We start from the raw sequence: 17,499 nt of genomic DNA on the forward strand, positions 1-17,499 counted from the left end.
CAGACAGAATTTATTTCTGAGTAAAGATGTGCGGTTAACCTCAAACTGGCATGGGTGCTGGTGGTCATATGATTCCCTACATCATGGGGATATTTTAAACACATTTCCTCCGCAGGTAAAAAAGGAAAGTATGCAAACTATATATAGTGAGACAAAGAGATGCGAAGCTTTCTTGTAAGAATGAAGTGGTGTAAAACAATAACGTACTTGTAAATTAATGTGCTTTAGTGGTCAGATTTGCACCATTGTTCAGGAAAGATACGAAAACCTTTTTCATGCTGATTAAATAATGATTTAAATTACCTTGATTTAAATCAATCCACTCTGCTCTGTGATGTCTAAATGGCCAAAATGGAACTCTAACAACTAGGGAAACCATGTGTTCAGCTTTTTTATTAAAGCTCCCTTGGAAGTGGGCAGAACTAAATGGGTCTCATGCTATACAATGTTGCAACTGCCGGTTGGTCTATAAACATGCCACTGAACTCTATGGCACTTACTTCTGAGTAGATGTCATAAGATTGCACTGTTAGTTGATCTGTGACACCGGCATCCCATAAGCAAGGAGTATAAACACCTATTATCTGATTTCTGGCCTATATTGAAATTGCTTCACTGGCCTACATGATTTGTCTAGATTTCCAATTCTTTCTCTGCAGTTCTCTACATTATATCTTCTATACCCTTGTTGTAGAGTCATCAGAGAAGCCAGATAGTAAATGAGTCATGAAGGGTGAACTACTGTCATCTTTAAGGTATAATAGCTTGTCCAGAACAATATTGAAGGACTTTTGTGATTGCTAAGGATAGTAGGAACGGAAATAGAAAACAAATGCTGGGCTATCTCTAGCTATGATTTTGTGGTTTGCATTCATTTTTTTAAAAAAATGCCCTACCCGGCGTCAGCTTGTCTGGCTAAAAGGGGAGGGGGCATTGCGGGCGGGTGGGGTGACAAGACGTAGGGCCTCTGATTGGTGCACCCCAGTGGCACCACCATGCAGGGAGGGGCATGCTGAGCTGCCTTAAACTCAGCTCCCCCTCCCAATCTCAGCTCTTTGGTGTGTCGCAGCTCCCTCCCACCCTCCCCTTAGCAGTGTGGGTTTTTGCCGGTTGCCCCTTCAGGAGCCATGTAGGAATTTTTTGACTCACAGTCCGATTGGCCAAGACTACATCTCGCCTACATCACACTGTTAGTTGGGGTGGGTGTGTCATATAGGGGAATACAGTCTATATCATTGGTCACATCCCACTTGGCGGCTAGGATGGGCAAAACAGGAAAGGGAGTAGGGATGGTGTGCATGCAGAGGCACCTTATGGTGACAGGTGATGCCTGAGGCCCCCCGAATGGGTTGTGTGGCTCGGCGGGGGGATAAGGGTTGCCTGGGAGACCAACACTACTCACTCACCCAGGTGTTGTGTGGCACCGGGTTGGGGGTGACACCGGAAGGTATACCTCCCCCAGAAGGGGCAGTCTGGAGGGATGGCGAGATCACCACCACCCCTCAGGCTGGGTGTGTTTTCGCCCAAGAAGTGTCAGATAGCCGCTGACACAGATGCCCGTCCTAGTTACCCCTTTGCAAATATTTCAATAAAATGTGGCCCAATTTTCAATCCAAGCTCGTTGCATGCGCCTTCTTTGACCCATCTCCGCTCGCAATGGATTATTAGGAATGGGGGAGAATTTCTCCCCAAAACATCGGGGGGCCGAGCGCCAAAGTGTTCGGCCCCCCAAAGAAGCTTCGGGGAGAAATTCTCCGCACCCCTCCACCCCCCGCAAACCCCCCGGGACAGGACTTACCTTTCCCGAATGTCCCTCCCAGCGGCGGGTCCCGGCGACGGTTCGTCAAGTCTTTGTCAGGGGCGGGGGTGGCAGCCGGTCTTTCGACTGGCTGCCGCCGCCGCCATTCCAATAAAAGTAAAAAAAAAAAAAAAACACCCCCGTGATGGGCTACGTGACGATTAACGTAGGCTATCACGGCTAGATTTGCAAAGTCAGCCATGATAGGCTACGTAAATCGTCACGTAGCCTATCACGGGTGACTTAAAAAAAAAAAAAAAGCGCGTACGGCTAATGGCGCCCCCCATAGGGAGCTGCCATTCACGTTCCTTATTTGGTCGCTGTAGTCCAGGGTAATGCTATTTGCGTTGCTCTTATTTTCGCTGTAGTCTACGTAAAGATTTACGTAAACTACAGCGACCAAATAGGGAACGCAAATGGTGGCTCCCTAAGGGGTCCGCCATTTGCGTACGCGCTTTTTTTTTTTAAAGTCACCCGTGATAGGCTACGTGACAATTTACGTAGCCCATCATGGCTGACTTTGCAGATCTAGCCTTGATAGGTTACTTTAATTGTCACGTAGCCTATCACGGGGGCATTTTTTTAAAAAAAACTTTTTATTTCGCAGCCGGGCGAGGCGCCTCCTCCCCGGCCTGAATTTCAGCCGGGCGAGGCAGGAAGCCTCTCCCCGGCCTGAATTTCGGCCGGGCGAGGCGGGAAGCCTCCCCCCCAGCCTGAACTTCAGGGGGAGAGCAGCGAAGCGCCTCCCCCCCACCGCGAAAAGCTGCGAGACCAGGTAAGTGGCTTCCATGCACTCCTAGCGGCAGCTGGTCTCGACTGGCTGCCGCCGCCATTACAAGAAAAGTAAAAAAAAAACAAACGCCCCTGTGATAGGCTACGTAACGATTAACGTAGCCTATCATGGCTGACTTTGCAAATCTAGCCGTGATAGGCTACGTTAATCGTCACGTAGCCTATCATGGCGGCGTTTTGTTTTGTTTTTGCTTTTCTTGGAATGGCAGCGGCAAAAGACCGGCTGCCGCCCCCGCCCCTGACGAAGACCTGCTGAACCGCCACCGGGACCCGCCACCAGGAGGGACATTCGGGAAAGGTAAGTCCCATCCCGGGGGGGGGGGCAGAGAATTTCTCCCCGAACAACCTTCAGAGGACCGAATGCATTGGCACTCAGCCCCCCGAAGTTTCGGGGAGAAATTCTCCCCCATCCCTACTCAAATCTTAAAACAATTGTCATGTCCATGTGTGTATGAATCAGCTAACATCAGTTCTTCTTTTTCTTTGTTTAAGATCATCATAACTAACATCTTGCTGAAATAAAAAACACAGGATGCAGTCATTACGACACTGATACTCTTTCTAGTTTATTACTTCTCCCTGTTCTTGTGCTCACAACTTGTTTTATTTAGAGTTATGTTTCTGTGTTTTCGAATTCACCAGCTGGTTCTGAATAGAACATTGACAAAACAATTTATTTTGTTTTAGTTTCACTTCTTCAGTCATTAAAAAAACAAAAACCCTCTGTTCTTCAGTGGGCTTCAAATACATCTTCAACATGTCACCTATTTTTTCTTCCAACACCTATATACTAAGAGCCAAACAACATATTATGCTTGCTAGTTTTGTCTTCTGATGTTCTTTAATTTCTGCAGGTGTGGTGTTTTAGGGGAGGATTGCAGCTCTTGGAGAGGGGATGTTTATCCCTTCTCAGATGCAGCCCCCCCTCAGAAACAACCCCCACACACACACACACACAGCTACAAAGAATAGGGGAAAGGTTTTCATTTATGCCAATGAACTTTTTTCCCTATTACTAGTAGAAATGAAGCGGGGGTGCTTGGGGGGAGGTCATAGCAGGACATGGGAGGGAGAAATCTCCCCTCCCCATACACTCTGGTGGCTGGAGATGATATGAGTTGTAGTCCAACACATCTAGAGAGCACCAGGTTGGGGAAGGCTGATCTATGTAGACTGCATCAGAACGTCCCCAGCCAATGTGACCAGTAACAGCCTGTCTATGATTCACTCCTAGCCCTGCCTAGAGTCAGAAGAGCTGTGGGGAGGGCTTACACAGTGTATAAAGGGACTCTCTGCATAAGCATTTTCTTAGCCCCATTGGAGAGCTTCCTGAGGTGCACAGCTTCCTCGCTTTCAAGCTTCCCTATGCTTTGTAGGGATGTACGAAAGTCACTTACCTTTCCGTGGATTATGTTGATGGTGGGGGGGAGGCATTCTGTCCCTCCCCCCGGAATCCTCGATGGGGGGGCGATCCGTTCCTCCCCCCGGAATCCTCCACGGCCGGCTGTGCTCCGTGGCAACTCCGCGGAACAGCCAGCCAGGCCCAGCCCAGCCCAGAGCCGTCTGCAGCCGGATTTCTGGCCGTGGAGGGCTCTGGGAAAAACAAAAACAAAAACCGCGGAAAAACAAAAACAAAAACTAAACAAAAACTAAACAAAAACTAAACAAAAACTGCATACGCAAATGGCAGCGGCTATGGCCGCCGCCATTTGCGTTCCTTATTTTTCACCGTCTTAGTCTACGTAAATATTTACATAGACTATGATGGCAAAAATAAAGGGGAACCCAAATAGCGTAGCGGGCGCTATTTGCGTCCCTTTTTGATTCACCGTTTTAGCCTATGTAAATCTTTATGTAGGCTAAAAAGGCGAATCAAAAAGGGATGCAAATAGCGCCCGCTACACTATTTGCATTCCCCTTTATTTTCGCCGTCATAGTCTACGTAAATATTTACGTAGATTAAGACGGCCAAAAATAAGGAACGCATACATTTGTGTATGCGGTTTTTTTTTTTTTTAACTCAGCCATGATAGGCTACGTAAATCTTTATGTAGCCTATCACATCATTTTTTGTTGTTGTTGTTTTTACAAGAGAAATGGTGGCGGCGGTGGCGGCAGCCGATTGGAAGACCAGCTGCCACTGCTGCTGCCGAAGCCGCCGCCGGAGCCACCGCCAGAGCCGCCGCCGCCAGGAAGATACACACCAGTAAGTCTTGTCCCAGGGGGGATCAGCGGGGGGGCAGGGGGGGGCAGGCCATTCCGCCACAGAGTTTGGGGGGCTGAATGCACTGGCTTTCGGCCTCACCGAGATCCGTGGCGGAATTGTCTGACATCCCTAACGCTTTGCGCCTGTGTTCGCTGACTCAGAAACTGCACAGTTCCCTAGAGCCTTAAAGATCAGCCTTTCCAGGCATCCTGAGTTGTGACTAGTATCTAAAACGTGAAAGGAAACACCCCTCCCAGAGATATGATCATTATTTTGTTGAATTTACTTAACTGTTTGTCAAAAGGTTCTTTCTTATCAATCATGCACATTTCTAGATCAAACTTGCAGCTCATGAAAATTCAACTTGGCACTCAGACTAGCCACATTGTTACACTGTTTCCGATTGCATTCCCATATACAATAATTTTTAAATGGCCAGTTGGTAATCAGAGAGACTGTTTATAATATAATACTCCAAGTTGCACATTTCATGATAGAGACATAAGAAGTCAGAGGGTAGCAGTCGCTTTGATTTAGCCAACTTCTGTTTCTAGAAATGTATAAGCAGTCAAGCAGAAAAGAGACAACAGTAGGCAGATGGACAAATGCTATTGTCTGATTGTCACACAGGAGTAGGTAGTCTTCATAATGTTTATACAGCTATTTCAGCTTTGTCGCTGTCTCTAATTCCTAATTTAGCTCTATAAAATATGCCAGTGTCTCTTACATCTACTTATAGCATGTGCTTCACTGGGCTTACCTAACAACTTATTCTTCGCATTTATCATATGTATTTTGCCTGGATTTCTCAGCTTCCTTTGGGTCATCACTGTTTGCTGAGCCAGTAGATGGCACAGTAACTGAAGTGGTGTTACTGCTGTCCCAGAGGATCAATTCTTTTATTTTTATTTTATTTTTTTCTCTTGGAGAGGCTCTTTAATTGGGATTTGCATCCTGGCAAGCATCCAGCAGTACGTTCTCATATTTTGGTTGGGAAAGTCTGGGCTCTTTGGCGTTTGTTTTCTTTTTCTAGCTTCTTGTAAAATGTGGCTTGTCTCACAAGTAGGGATGTTGCAGGAATCCGTTTCATCAGCTCAGCCCCTCTAGTCCAACATTCCCCAGCTGACCCAACTCAGCATGCAGCTAGTCAGGCCAGCTGGTGGATTTTCCACTTTTGCATTGTGACAGGGTGGGAGGGGAGTGGCATGGGACTTCCTCCTGCTCTTCTGACACCACAGTGCAATGCTCCCTCTGTCCCTGCCACTGGCATTGTGCTGCTTCTGCCACAGCAACACTCCTCTCCCACTCTTATGCTGCCACCCGGCTGCCAGTGGCAGGGACAGAGGGAGTGCCGCGCTATGGCATCATGGCGGTGGAAGCATGGAAGGGGAGCATTCCCCTCCCATCCTTCCACTGCTGTGCGTCTGCTGCTGCCACCGCTGCTGTGGCACAACGCTCTCTCTGCATCGTAAATGGGGGAAAAGCACACATTTGGGTATGCACTTCAAAAAATGGGCACCTACATGCACACATCTCCTGTTCAAACAGCAGGTACAAAAGCTCGCATTTGGGAACGGGAATGAGGAAGACCAAGCTTCACAGTGGAACTTGGGGAAACTCAATGAGCTTGTGTCTCACCGATTCTCCCATCCCTAAAATGCAGCCACGTTGTTCTAGAATGCCTCTCCACCAAAACTTGACAGCCACTATACTTTATGCAGAGTGATTGGCAGACCTCTGAACTGTGGTAACTTCAAATGGAAGGGTCATATATTTGAATATTCCCCTGTGTAAAAACAAAGCTCCACATGTAGAAATCTTTAGCATAGACCTTCCCCTAATGTGCTGGTTTATCCTATGGGCAGGACACATGCCAGCTTATTTTATAGGGTTGTATCCAGTTAGCATCCCACAGACAGAATGGCTTCCATTAGCAAAACAGGAAGGGCAGCAGTTTCCCCTCCTGCAGTCCCTGTGTGCCTGCAGAAACTGCTCTGGAGGGTTGGCGATACTCAGGAGCACATTTTGGTGGGGTGGGAGCTTCTGGGAGAGGAGAGAGGATGGGAAAATCCCACTGTGTGACTGTGATGTTAGACCTCACCCATAGATCTTATTAATTCATTTAATCAATTAAGAAAATCACCTTAAATATGTGAAAAAGAATCAAATTTTGATTACTGAATTGGAAATTTCAATGAATGTTAAATTTCATGTCAGCCATAATTCCAAAGCCATTCTTGGCCGTGTACTTGTTTGCAATCATCTGGATGAACGTAATTGTATATTGGAAAATACTTGGATATAGCCAGCAACATTTTATGTTGCTGGCAGCAATTTCCTCAGCCTCTACAATAATGGGGATATTTGCTGGGTCTGTTTGATTACTGCTGATTTATGTTACTTTTCTCCCTGAATATGTGTTTGTGGACAGGCACGGCAGCTCACAGAGCAGAAAAAGTGACAGTGTGAGCTGGTGTTTAGGGCAGAATTGGCATTTATGGTGTATGCATGGCTACTGCCAAAGGTAGCATCCCTGGGTCTCCTCTGCCTCTCTTCCCTAATTATGTCTAATGATACCAAATGCATAATGTGAGATCAGTTGATGTGGATGCACTCACATGTTTAAAGCACATGTGAGGCTGTCACAAGGTCATGCCAGCTAGCTCCACCCCCACTACTGACATGTGTGCTGGCCACACATTTAGTGGCAGTGTGAATGGATCCTGTATATGTATAGGGCTATTCCATGGGAGGGGTAATGCAGGGTCAATCAAGAACCACCCATGATGCCTAGCTGCCTTTGACAGATTCACAAGGCCAGGAGAGGCCCCAGTAAAGTCCCATATAAAGCTGACATATTGAGGATTTAATGGCTGGATGCGTGGAAAGGGGTTAAGTGCCAGGTAGGTGGGGAGATCCCACCTACCTCCTTCAGAAAGGGAGATCATTACCTTGTCGTGGTGCTGGAGCTTGACCACCTCGATGACATTATGAGCTAAACAGTGAAGGGGCACCCAAGACTGGAAGGTCATGGCAGAGAGGCCAGACTAAATACGATCCCTGGGGAAGGTAACGGCAACCTACCCCACTATTCTTACCATGAAAACTAAATGGATCAGTAAAACCAGAGATATGTCGGTATACCATAGGAAGATGGGACCCCCAGGTCAGAAGATGGTCAAAATGCTACTGGGAAAGAACAGAGGATAAGTTCAACTAGCCCCAGATGTGATGACACAGCTAGCTCAAAGCCAAAAGGACAGCTAGCGGCCGACGGTGCTGGTGGTGAACGACGAATCCGATGTTCTAAAGATCAACACACCATAAGAACCTGGAATGTAAGATGTATAAGCCAGGGCAAATTGGATGTGGTTATTGGGGAGATCTCAAGATTAAATATAGACATTTTGGGTGTCAGTGAACTGAAATGGACTGGAATGGGCCACTTCACATCAGATGACCACCAGATCTACTACTGTGGACAAGAGGACCACAGAAGAAATGGAGTAGCCTTCATAATTAACAATAAAGTGGCTAAAGCAGTGCTTGGATACAATCCAAAAAATGATAGGATGATCACAATTCGAATTCAGGGTAAGCCATTTAACATCACAGTGATCCAAATATACACCCCAACCACAGATGCTGAAGAAGCAGAAGTAGATCAGTTCTATGAGGATCTGCAGCACCTACTGGATAATACACCAAAAAGATTACTTAGATTACGTAGGCTATTTGCGTTGCCCTTATTTTCGCTGTAGTCTACGTAAAGATTTACATAGACTACTATGGGGGCCGCCATTTGTGTACGCGCTTTTTTTTTTTTTTTAAGTCACCTGTGATAGGCTACGTGACGATTTACGTAGCCTATCATGGCTGACTTTGCAGATCTAGCCGTGATAGGCTACGTTAATCGTCACGTAGCCTATCACGGGGGCGTTTTTTTTTTTTTAACTTTTAATTTCGCGGCCGGGCGAGGCGAGGCGCCTCCTTCCCGGCCTGAATTTCGGCCGGGCGAGGCGGGAAGCCTCCCCCCCCGGCCTGAACTTTGGGGGGAGAGCAGCAAAGTGCCTCCCCCCCACCGCAAAAAGCTGCGAGACCAGGTAAGTGACTTTCGTGCACCCCTACTCTGATCTTGATTTCAGGAATACTTACAAATACAGTTGCACAAACCTTTTGTTTGAATCCAGATACATTAAGATTTTGGCTTCCAACAAAATGTTAAAAGGAATCAGAATGTACACTTCATGAACTGTAAAAGGTACAGGCTGTGGGAAAGCTATTAATGCTTAGCACTGTTGCTAAAACACTTATTTCTCCCCCAGAGTGTTAAAGGGCAGCTGTTCAGAGATTATTATACTAACCTTTTATCTTTATGCAGGTTGCCATTTTTTGTCCGGTGCTATAATGGAAGAAATAAACCATGATTTATTTTATTTTGTTTTAAAACAGTATTAAACTCATGATGGCAAATGGTGAAGAAGAAATGTCATAAAATGCTGGAATGGGGTGCAGGGAACTGTGCACAGATCACAGGGTTAGTGCTAATGGAAGTATCCATTAATTTAAAAGAGTGACATTTATGCACATGTTAACTTCTTTGCTAGATCAGTGCTCAGATATTTCCTACCTTTCTATGTAGAGATGACAGAAAACACCTAGTCAGATTCTAAATTTAGGGCACAATCCTATGGCCGCTAGAGAGATCCCCTCCATGCTCCGCCCACCCTGCATTGGATAGTTGGCCACCTCTGAGTTCAGAGGTGTCCGACTATCCCCATAGGATTGCACCCTTAGTGTATTCAGCCATCTCTTTCAGGACATACGTCTTGATTTAATGTTTTTATTTCTTCACAGATTCCCTAAGTGCTGTGCGGCAAGCCATGTGCTTGATTTTCATCATCTGCCACCAAACAATGTTCAGGCAATACTTTAGGACAACTGTGGTCTCTGCACCACTTATTCTACCTGAATTTTAACTTGCTTTGTTTAGTTTTCTTTTCCTTTTCTTTCTTTCCTGGGAATATTCAGTACTACCAGTACTGGTCTGAAGGATCTGTGAATGACAGTATAATTTCCCTGTGCTGGAAAGCCTGACTCTACACTCTTTCCAAATTTTGTTGAGGCATCCTGGATCTGGCTCTTCCTTGTTGGGACTGAGCCCACTAGAAATATTCACTGTAAATGCCTTTGGTCCTTTGTGAAGACTTCTGGAGTCACCACCTCAATGGGAAGGGTTGTGGCTCGACAGGAAGAGCTGTGGCTCAGTGGTGGAGCATACCAGTGTTGTGTCGAAAATGTGTCACACATTTTTTGACTCTTCTCATTCAATCTGATAGAAAAGGGATCACTTTTGAAAAGAAATTCAAAGGAGAAGAAATTTCTGGAGAAATTCTTATGTGCTGGGTTCAGACTTCTTCTGCTTACCTTACTTAGGAGGAATCTGAGAATGTGCAGGAGTGTCCTGTCTTTCATTGTACAATCATCTGTCTGGCAGCCTGTAGTCTCCTTGGCTTCCTGCACTTCAATTCAAGCCCAAGGGAAGACATCATGAGGTAATTCCTCCCATGGGGCTTTTTTTCAGATCAGGAAGTGCAGGCAGCCTAGGAGGCTGCAGAACAACGGAAAAAATATATGTATAAAGAAATATAAAGAAAAACACGCACACAGTAGCCTTGGCCACCTCTTAGTGATTAGGCAAACTCAAAAACACCACAAAATAAATTCAAAGTAAGCCATCAAATACCCTGAGAATGAGGCAGAAAAATGAAAGCCTCCTTGATAGAGGAAGAAAAGTTTCAGGAAATTGGAGACTAGATTTAGGCACACCACTAGCTCCACCTTTTCCCTGGAGCTGAACACAATACTGCCCCCCTCACACCTGCATTGTAGAGGATGCAAAATGGAGGCCGGTCTGTCAACAAAACTGATGCTGTTGCCACTTGCAGTGGCAATGCAAAAACCCTCTTGTTTTTTCAGATTTGCTTGCCGACCAGCAGCCAAAGCAAGTCCTTGGCTGACTTATGGTTATGAACTTATAATAATTCACCATATGTTCAGCTGACCCACTAGGGATATGTAACTGTAAAATAAGTTTCTGCATGAGAATTAGTCTCTGTGCTGAACTTTCAACCCAAATGTTCTTTCAGAGTGGTCTTGTAGTCAAAGATGACCAGATACAAATTGGTTGTGTTTTCTTAACTAAGACTGAATCTCTTGGGGAACAATCATATGTGTTGCACCCTTGTTTCAAGTATCCAAGGCCCTGTTGGGCTACTGCGAGAAGGGCAGGAGGAGCATCGATGGCCATTTTCCACCATCCTCCTTTGTTGTTTTTCTTTTAGATGAGCCCATCTAGCAGAGGTGTGCTGGCCAAGACTGGGGCCTGGAGATTTTTCCTAAACTCACCTCTCCTCTCTCCTCTCCTCCCTGCCCACTGCAACATCCCCCTTTCAAACCTCTCTGAGGTCCTCTGAGGCTGTTCTTACAACTTTGGAAAGCAGCCAGCATTCTTTCTTTGGCCACTGCAAGGGGGTGGGGGCAGGGGAGGGAGCTGGTTACTGAGTCCCCCTTCTAAGGTTGTAGCAGAGTCTATGGCCTCAGAGGAGGTGGTGGACTCTGAAGAATCCTATGCTCACTGGTATGCTCTCTAGGGACCACAGGATTGCTCTCCTCAGAGGTAAGCCCCACTGAGTAAAAGGGAACTTACTCCCAGGAAAGTGCATATAGGATTGCAGCCTTTATGGATGAATTGGGGATTCAGAACCCACACAAGTCTCTTCCAAATTGAGCCTAAAGTCCTTCTAGTGGGCTTTCATTTTTTTAATTATTATTACAATTATATCCTGCTGTTTTTCCTCCAAGGAACACAAGGTGACTTCATAATCTTCCTTCTCCCTAATGTTTCCTCACAGTAACCCTGTGAGGTAGGTTAGGCTGAGAGTCAGTGACTGGCTCAAAGTCACTGGCCTGCTGAGCTTTATGGCTGAGTAGGGGCTAGAACCTAGATCCCCCGAGTCCCAGTCCAACACTCTAACCACTAGACTACATTGACTGTCAACCCCTACCCCCCGTGTTGCTGTCACCACCACTTCCTTTTCCCACACTAACTTCCTTGTTAGCAGCATCAGTGTAATAGACTGTAACATGGTTGGGCAATACCTCCAGCTCAGTCTATGGACAGCTGCTGCTATTAGTAGACAATACTAGATGGACCAATGGGCTGACTTCGGATAAACAGGTAGCTTCATATGTTCAGATTATGTCATACATTCAGCACTACTGTGTACAGTTCTACAGTGCTGTCCCAAAAGGTTATCACAGAGCTGGGAAATGTGCAGAAAAGGAAATCAAAATTGCCAAGGTGTTGGACCATCATTCCTATGAATTTCAGGCTGCTATTTAAGATGACAAAGGGGGGGGCAGGGGGGTTAGATGTGTGCCCACATCCCTCTCCACATTTTAGCCCTACATGCGAGCAGGCAAACACCTGCATAGGGCTTAAGGTATCACCAAAAAAGAAGTCAAATCAGGATACCAATTTGCGTAACATTTGCATACGCAAATTTATATGGATCAGTGAAAAATTAGAAATAATTGCTATATTTTAAATAGAAATATGTACATCTCACCATAGTGGAGAAGACTGGCTAGGTAACCTGTGTGCCTGCTTAGTCCGTTGTCCAGGTGCTAACCGTTGGTGGGGACGTCAAGGCCCCTGCTGCTCTCCCTCCTTATGTTTCCTTGATCTTAAACCAGACTACGCCTGGACACCTCATCGAACAGAGCACAGAGGACATATTCAATAGAGGCCTGTCCTCTGCCAGCTCTCCAAAAACAGGACTGTCCTCTGTAAAGTAGGACACCTAGACATGCTAGACGGAACCAAAGCCAGGGCAACAAGATATTTCCAAAACTGCAAACTATGGGGATAAATTTGGATTGGGGAAATGTTGTAAGCTTCTCTAAAAATACTACTGAGAGATAAATTAGCAATCTGTATATGTATGAAAGTTCACATGAACTACAGTTCCCTTGCTTGTTATTTATGATCATCCCATTACCTCCTTCTGGGTCTTACAAGGCTTAAATATCCATAACTACATTTGTGGTTCATTCTGATTATAACCTTTCTATTAACTGGTATGATAAACTGTAAAAACAATTATTAAAATAATAATAAAAGCTGCTCTCATCTCATCTAAAGTTGGTTTGGGGTGTGTGTTTTTAGAAATTTCCTTCCTGATAAAGCAATCTGATAGCTGTTTTACCAGAACTATAAAGGCATTTGGCTTACAGGAGAAAGTGGTTCAGTGCCACCCATCAATTTGGGTTTTTTAAATTAGAAATTGAATTCACCATTTTGCATAATTATGAATTGGAGAAGTATCACTAACTATCACTACTGTACTATAAGCAATAAAGTTCTTTTGCCATCAAAGTGGGCAATCCTTTTTTCCCCCCTCTCTGTGATACCATTCTAGTAAAACACCTTAAAAACAACAACAACCACCTTGCATCGAACAGAAGAAGAAGGATATACTTTCAATCCCAGTGGTTACTGTCTAAATTTCTATCTGGTCTGAAAAAAAAAAGAAAGATTGTGGTTTATTACGGTGATTTTCCCCTTAGATCTTAGTCACTAGGCTCCTGGGCCATTTCCCAAATTCATCTGAAGTCAGACAACACAAGGAACATCTTCCCATCTGCTAATAAGTACTATAAGCATGCCATCATCTTAAACTGGAAATGCCCCAAGGCATCCTCTTTACAGGATTGGTCTCATCATCTCAGAGGTTTTGTTGCCATGGAGAAAATGTCTAAATTGCTCTAAGGATGCTCTCATATTACTGTGTAACATGACATCTCTTCTTAATATATGGGCAAATGCTGCACAAAACTGGAAGGGCAAGAAAAAAAAGTATCTTATTTTGAACAGAGATGCTGGAGAAATTCAAGACAGACTAAAATGAGCTTGGATTTCTGAGAACCTGACCTGCGGAATCTGCTGCGGAACGACCCCTTTAGGCTGCGCAGAGTCCATGGACTTCTGGATGATTTTTTTGTTTTTACTTTCACAAAATGTACACACACATATAAATTCATAAGAAAATATGTATCTTATTTCCTTCTTTCTGCTGAGAAAGTGTTGAATGGAATGGGAAACAATACACTAAATGTTATATACTAAGGCAAATCACATAAATACTTAGGTAAATACTTACGTAATTATTTGCGTAATTTTCCACATGACGAAAAATTTTTTGCATCCATCTGTGGGTGGACGACAGAACAAAAGGCACCTGACAATTTGTGAAACACAGATGGAGCGGATTTTATATACAGTCCGTACATCCCTAATTGTGAATATTATCTTATATACACATGGTCATTTTTGATAGTTTCTCCTTAACAGGCTTTCACAACACAGGGTTCTTGTCATTTTGCAACCCTCTGGAAAATTCTAAATATTCATTACTTGCAGCCCTTTCCCACATCTTTGTGGGAAGAACATGTTAGACCTGCCCAAGCCATCAAAAGTGGTTGTGAGGATGGGATAATGCCTGCATCATCACTGGTGTATTGCTCCTTCTTCCCCTGATTCAGATGTTTTAAGGCGGTTGTAGGCAACACACCATACTGTATGCCCCATGCTGCATGATGTGAATTTCTGGGAAAGTGAAAGGTTTGTGTGCTATTTCTGCCAAACACAGCAATAAGGCGAGGGGAACAGAAACAAAGCAAAAAATAAAGATGGAAGGGAAAAGAGAGAGCTAAGATATGAGGATGCAGACCAATCTGTGGTGCAGAGAGAAGGGAGAGTACTACGTGCTGCAGAGAGAATGGGATGAATAATGTGGTGAGGAAAGAGGGAGAATAGCTAAGAGATGAGAATAGAAATAGGGCATTTGTAACACATCCCCACCACCAACATGCATTAATTCCCCACCAGTGAACTCAAACTTCCCCATTCCCACTAGTAAATTGCACTTTTCAATTCACTCACTCTCTTCCTTCCGTTTGAGGACATGAGTCCCTTTGCTCCTTTGCCATTTCACCTGTTCTGTGCCCCTTCTGGGTAAACTCAAACTCCCCCACCCCCAAGTGCCCTTTTCACACTACCCTCTCCAAAATGTATTATTCAGAGCTCCACACAGATGGGGCTGTGATTAGGGATGTTTGAAGATTTTGTATGGTCTGCGTTAACTGACCTGATTTACACTTCCTAGATTAATATGCAGATTGGAACACAACTATCCTTTGGATCACACACTTCTTTGAATATTGTGATACAGTTCTTGGTTCAAAATTTTATCAAAATGTGTACACAAATGCACATTTTAGGATAAAATTGACTGAGATGTTCATTGATTGTTTTAATTTTTATCTCACCTTTCTACCAAGCAAATGGCACTCAAGGCAGCTTACAATCACAGATAAATTAAAATAGTTTAAAACTATAATAAAACAAATACATTTAAACACACCTAAAAACACAAGAATAACAGAATAAAAACAGCACCCAACAATAAAAACAGTCTGTTTACATCAAAGGTATGCTTGTTGTTGTTCAGTCGTTCAGTCGTGTCCGACTCTTCGTGACCCCATGGACCATAGCACGCCAGGCCTTCCTGTCCTGCGCTCTCTCCCGGAGTGTGCTCAAGTTCATATTCATTGCATCGGTGATACTATCTAGCCATCTCATCCTCTGCCGTCCCCTTCTCCTTTTGCCTTCAGTCTTTCCCAGCATCAGGGTCTTTTCCAGAGAGTTTTCTCTTTAGGTGGCCAAAATATTTGAGCTTCAGCTTCAGTATCTGTCCTTCCAATGAGCACTCAGGGTTGATTTCCTTTAGGAAAAAGTATGCTTAGGGATGGGGAAAGATGGTTTTTGCCTGCTGGTGGAAGGACAGCAGAGAGGGAATCAAAGTAGCCTTTTTTGGCAGGGAGTTCTACAGCCTGGGAGCCGCCATTAAGAAGGCCTTTTCTCGGGGCACCACGAAATGGCCCTCTGAAGGTGGCAGTATCAAAAGAGGGGCCTCTCCCAAAGAGAGAGTAAGGTTGTATGGGGGAGAAGGCAGTCTTTCAAGTAGCCTGGCCCAAGTTGTATAGGGCTTTATAGGTCACAACCAGCACTTTGAATTGCGCCCAGAACCAGATCAGGAGCCAGTGAAGCTGCTGCAACAAGGGAGTCATGTGCTCCCTGCAAACACACCTCTGGCCACTACTGAAACCTGGACATGTAACTTCAGGGCCGGGTCCACAAACCTGAGTCTTCAGGGGGAGTGTATACCCATCCAGCACAGGTTGAGTCTCTGTTCCTTGATTTGCCTTTCAACTAACTAGTTCCTACTCTCTGATTTGTCTTTCAACTAACCTGTCTTGTCTGGAAATTTGTTTGTCTTCATCTAGTCTATTACTGAAATCAGGCACCAATTTAGAACTAGAGCAGCTTCCCTGGATTTAGGTGGAAAGGAGAGACAGAGCTGGGTATCATCAGTATAATGGTGGCACTGAACTCCAAAACTGGTCAATCTCTCCCATTGGTTTCATGTATATGTTAAATAGCACGGGGGATAAGATAGATCATTGAGGGACACTACAGGCCAATGGCCACAGCGTCGAACAGAAATCCCAAGGCACCACCTTCTGAAAATGCCCCTCCTGGAAGGGCTGGATCCACTATATGACAGTGCCTCCCAGTCCCATCTCAGATAGATTTCTCAAAAGGATATTATGGTCAATGGTATCAAAAGCCAGCAAGTGGTCCAGCAGAACTAACAGGGACATACTCCCCCTGTCCAGTTCCTGACATAGATCATCCACCAAGGTGACCAAAGAAGTTTCTGTCCCACAACCAGGCTTGAAACCAGATTAAAAACGTATCCAGATTATCTGCCTCATCCAGAAATCCCTGGAGCCAAGAAGCCACCACATGCTCCAGCACCTTGCCTAGGAATGGAATATTGGAGTCCAACCAGAAACTATCCAGTATGGTGTGGTTCAGGGAAATTTAAAACAAAACAAAACAAAACGAAAAACAAAGTTGTTACCAAAGCATGTATGAAATTCACATTTTGGCATAAAATCCATACAAAAATGTGTATCAGGAAAAAATAGTACAAACATGAATATTTTAGGATAAATACATGCAAAAGTGCACATTTTAATATAAAATGCATACAAAATGCATTTTAGGATAAAATATGTACAGAAAAGCATGTCTTAGGATAACATTCATACAAAATTATGTATTTTAGGATAAACTACACAGAAAAATGTGTATTTAACTATTTAAATGATAATTTTATGCAGATTTTGAAAGAATTTGCAGATTGATGCAGAAATGAGATGGCATATACTTATGAATGAATACATGTGAAACTCATGCAGCCCAGAATTAGAGTGATCCGTCAACTATCCTAGTTGTGATAACTGGGAAGCAAACTCGAAATAAAGTTGCTATCCTATTGTGTCTTTTCTAGCTCTGAGAAGCATCCCCTCCCTGCCCATCTCAGTTTTTGAATGTTAAATGTAATGAACAATTAATAAAATATTAAGTGCCCACTTGAATAACTTTATAAACAAATCTCCAAAAGCAGAAGTTAAACTGCTCCCCAGTTCCCTCATGTACCCTGTTCCACTTGTATTGTTCTACTTCCTGGTGCTAGAGGGGAAGGAGGGGAGGAAAAGTCTAAATCTGCCT

This window comes from Heloderma suspectum, chromosome 1 (genome assembly GCF_057233095.1).
Source record: "Heloderma suspectum isolate Gila_16-S chromosome 1, 16-S_ref, whole genome shotgun sequence".
Classification (NCBI taxonomy): domain Eukaryota; kingdom Metazoa; phylum Chordata; class Lepidosauria; order Squamata; family Helodermatidae; genus Heloderma; species Heloderma suspectum.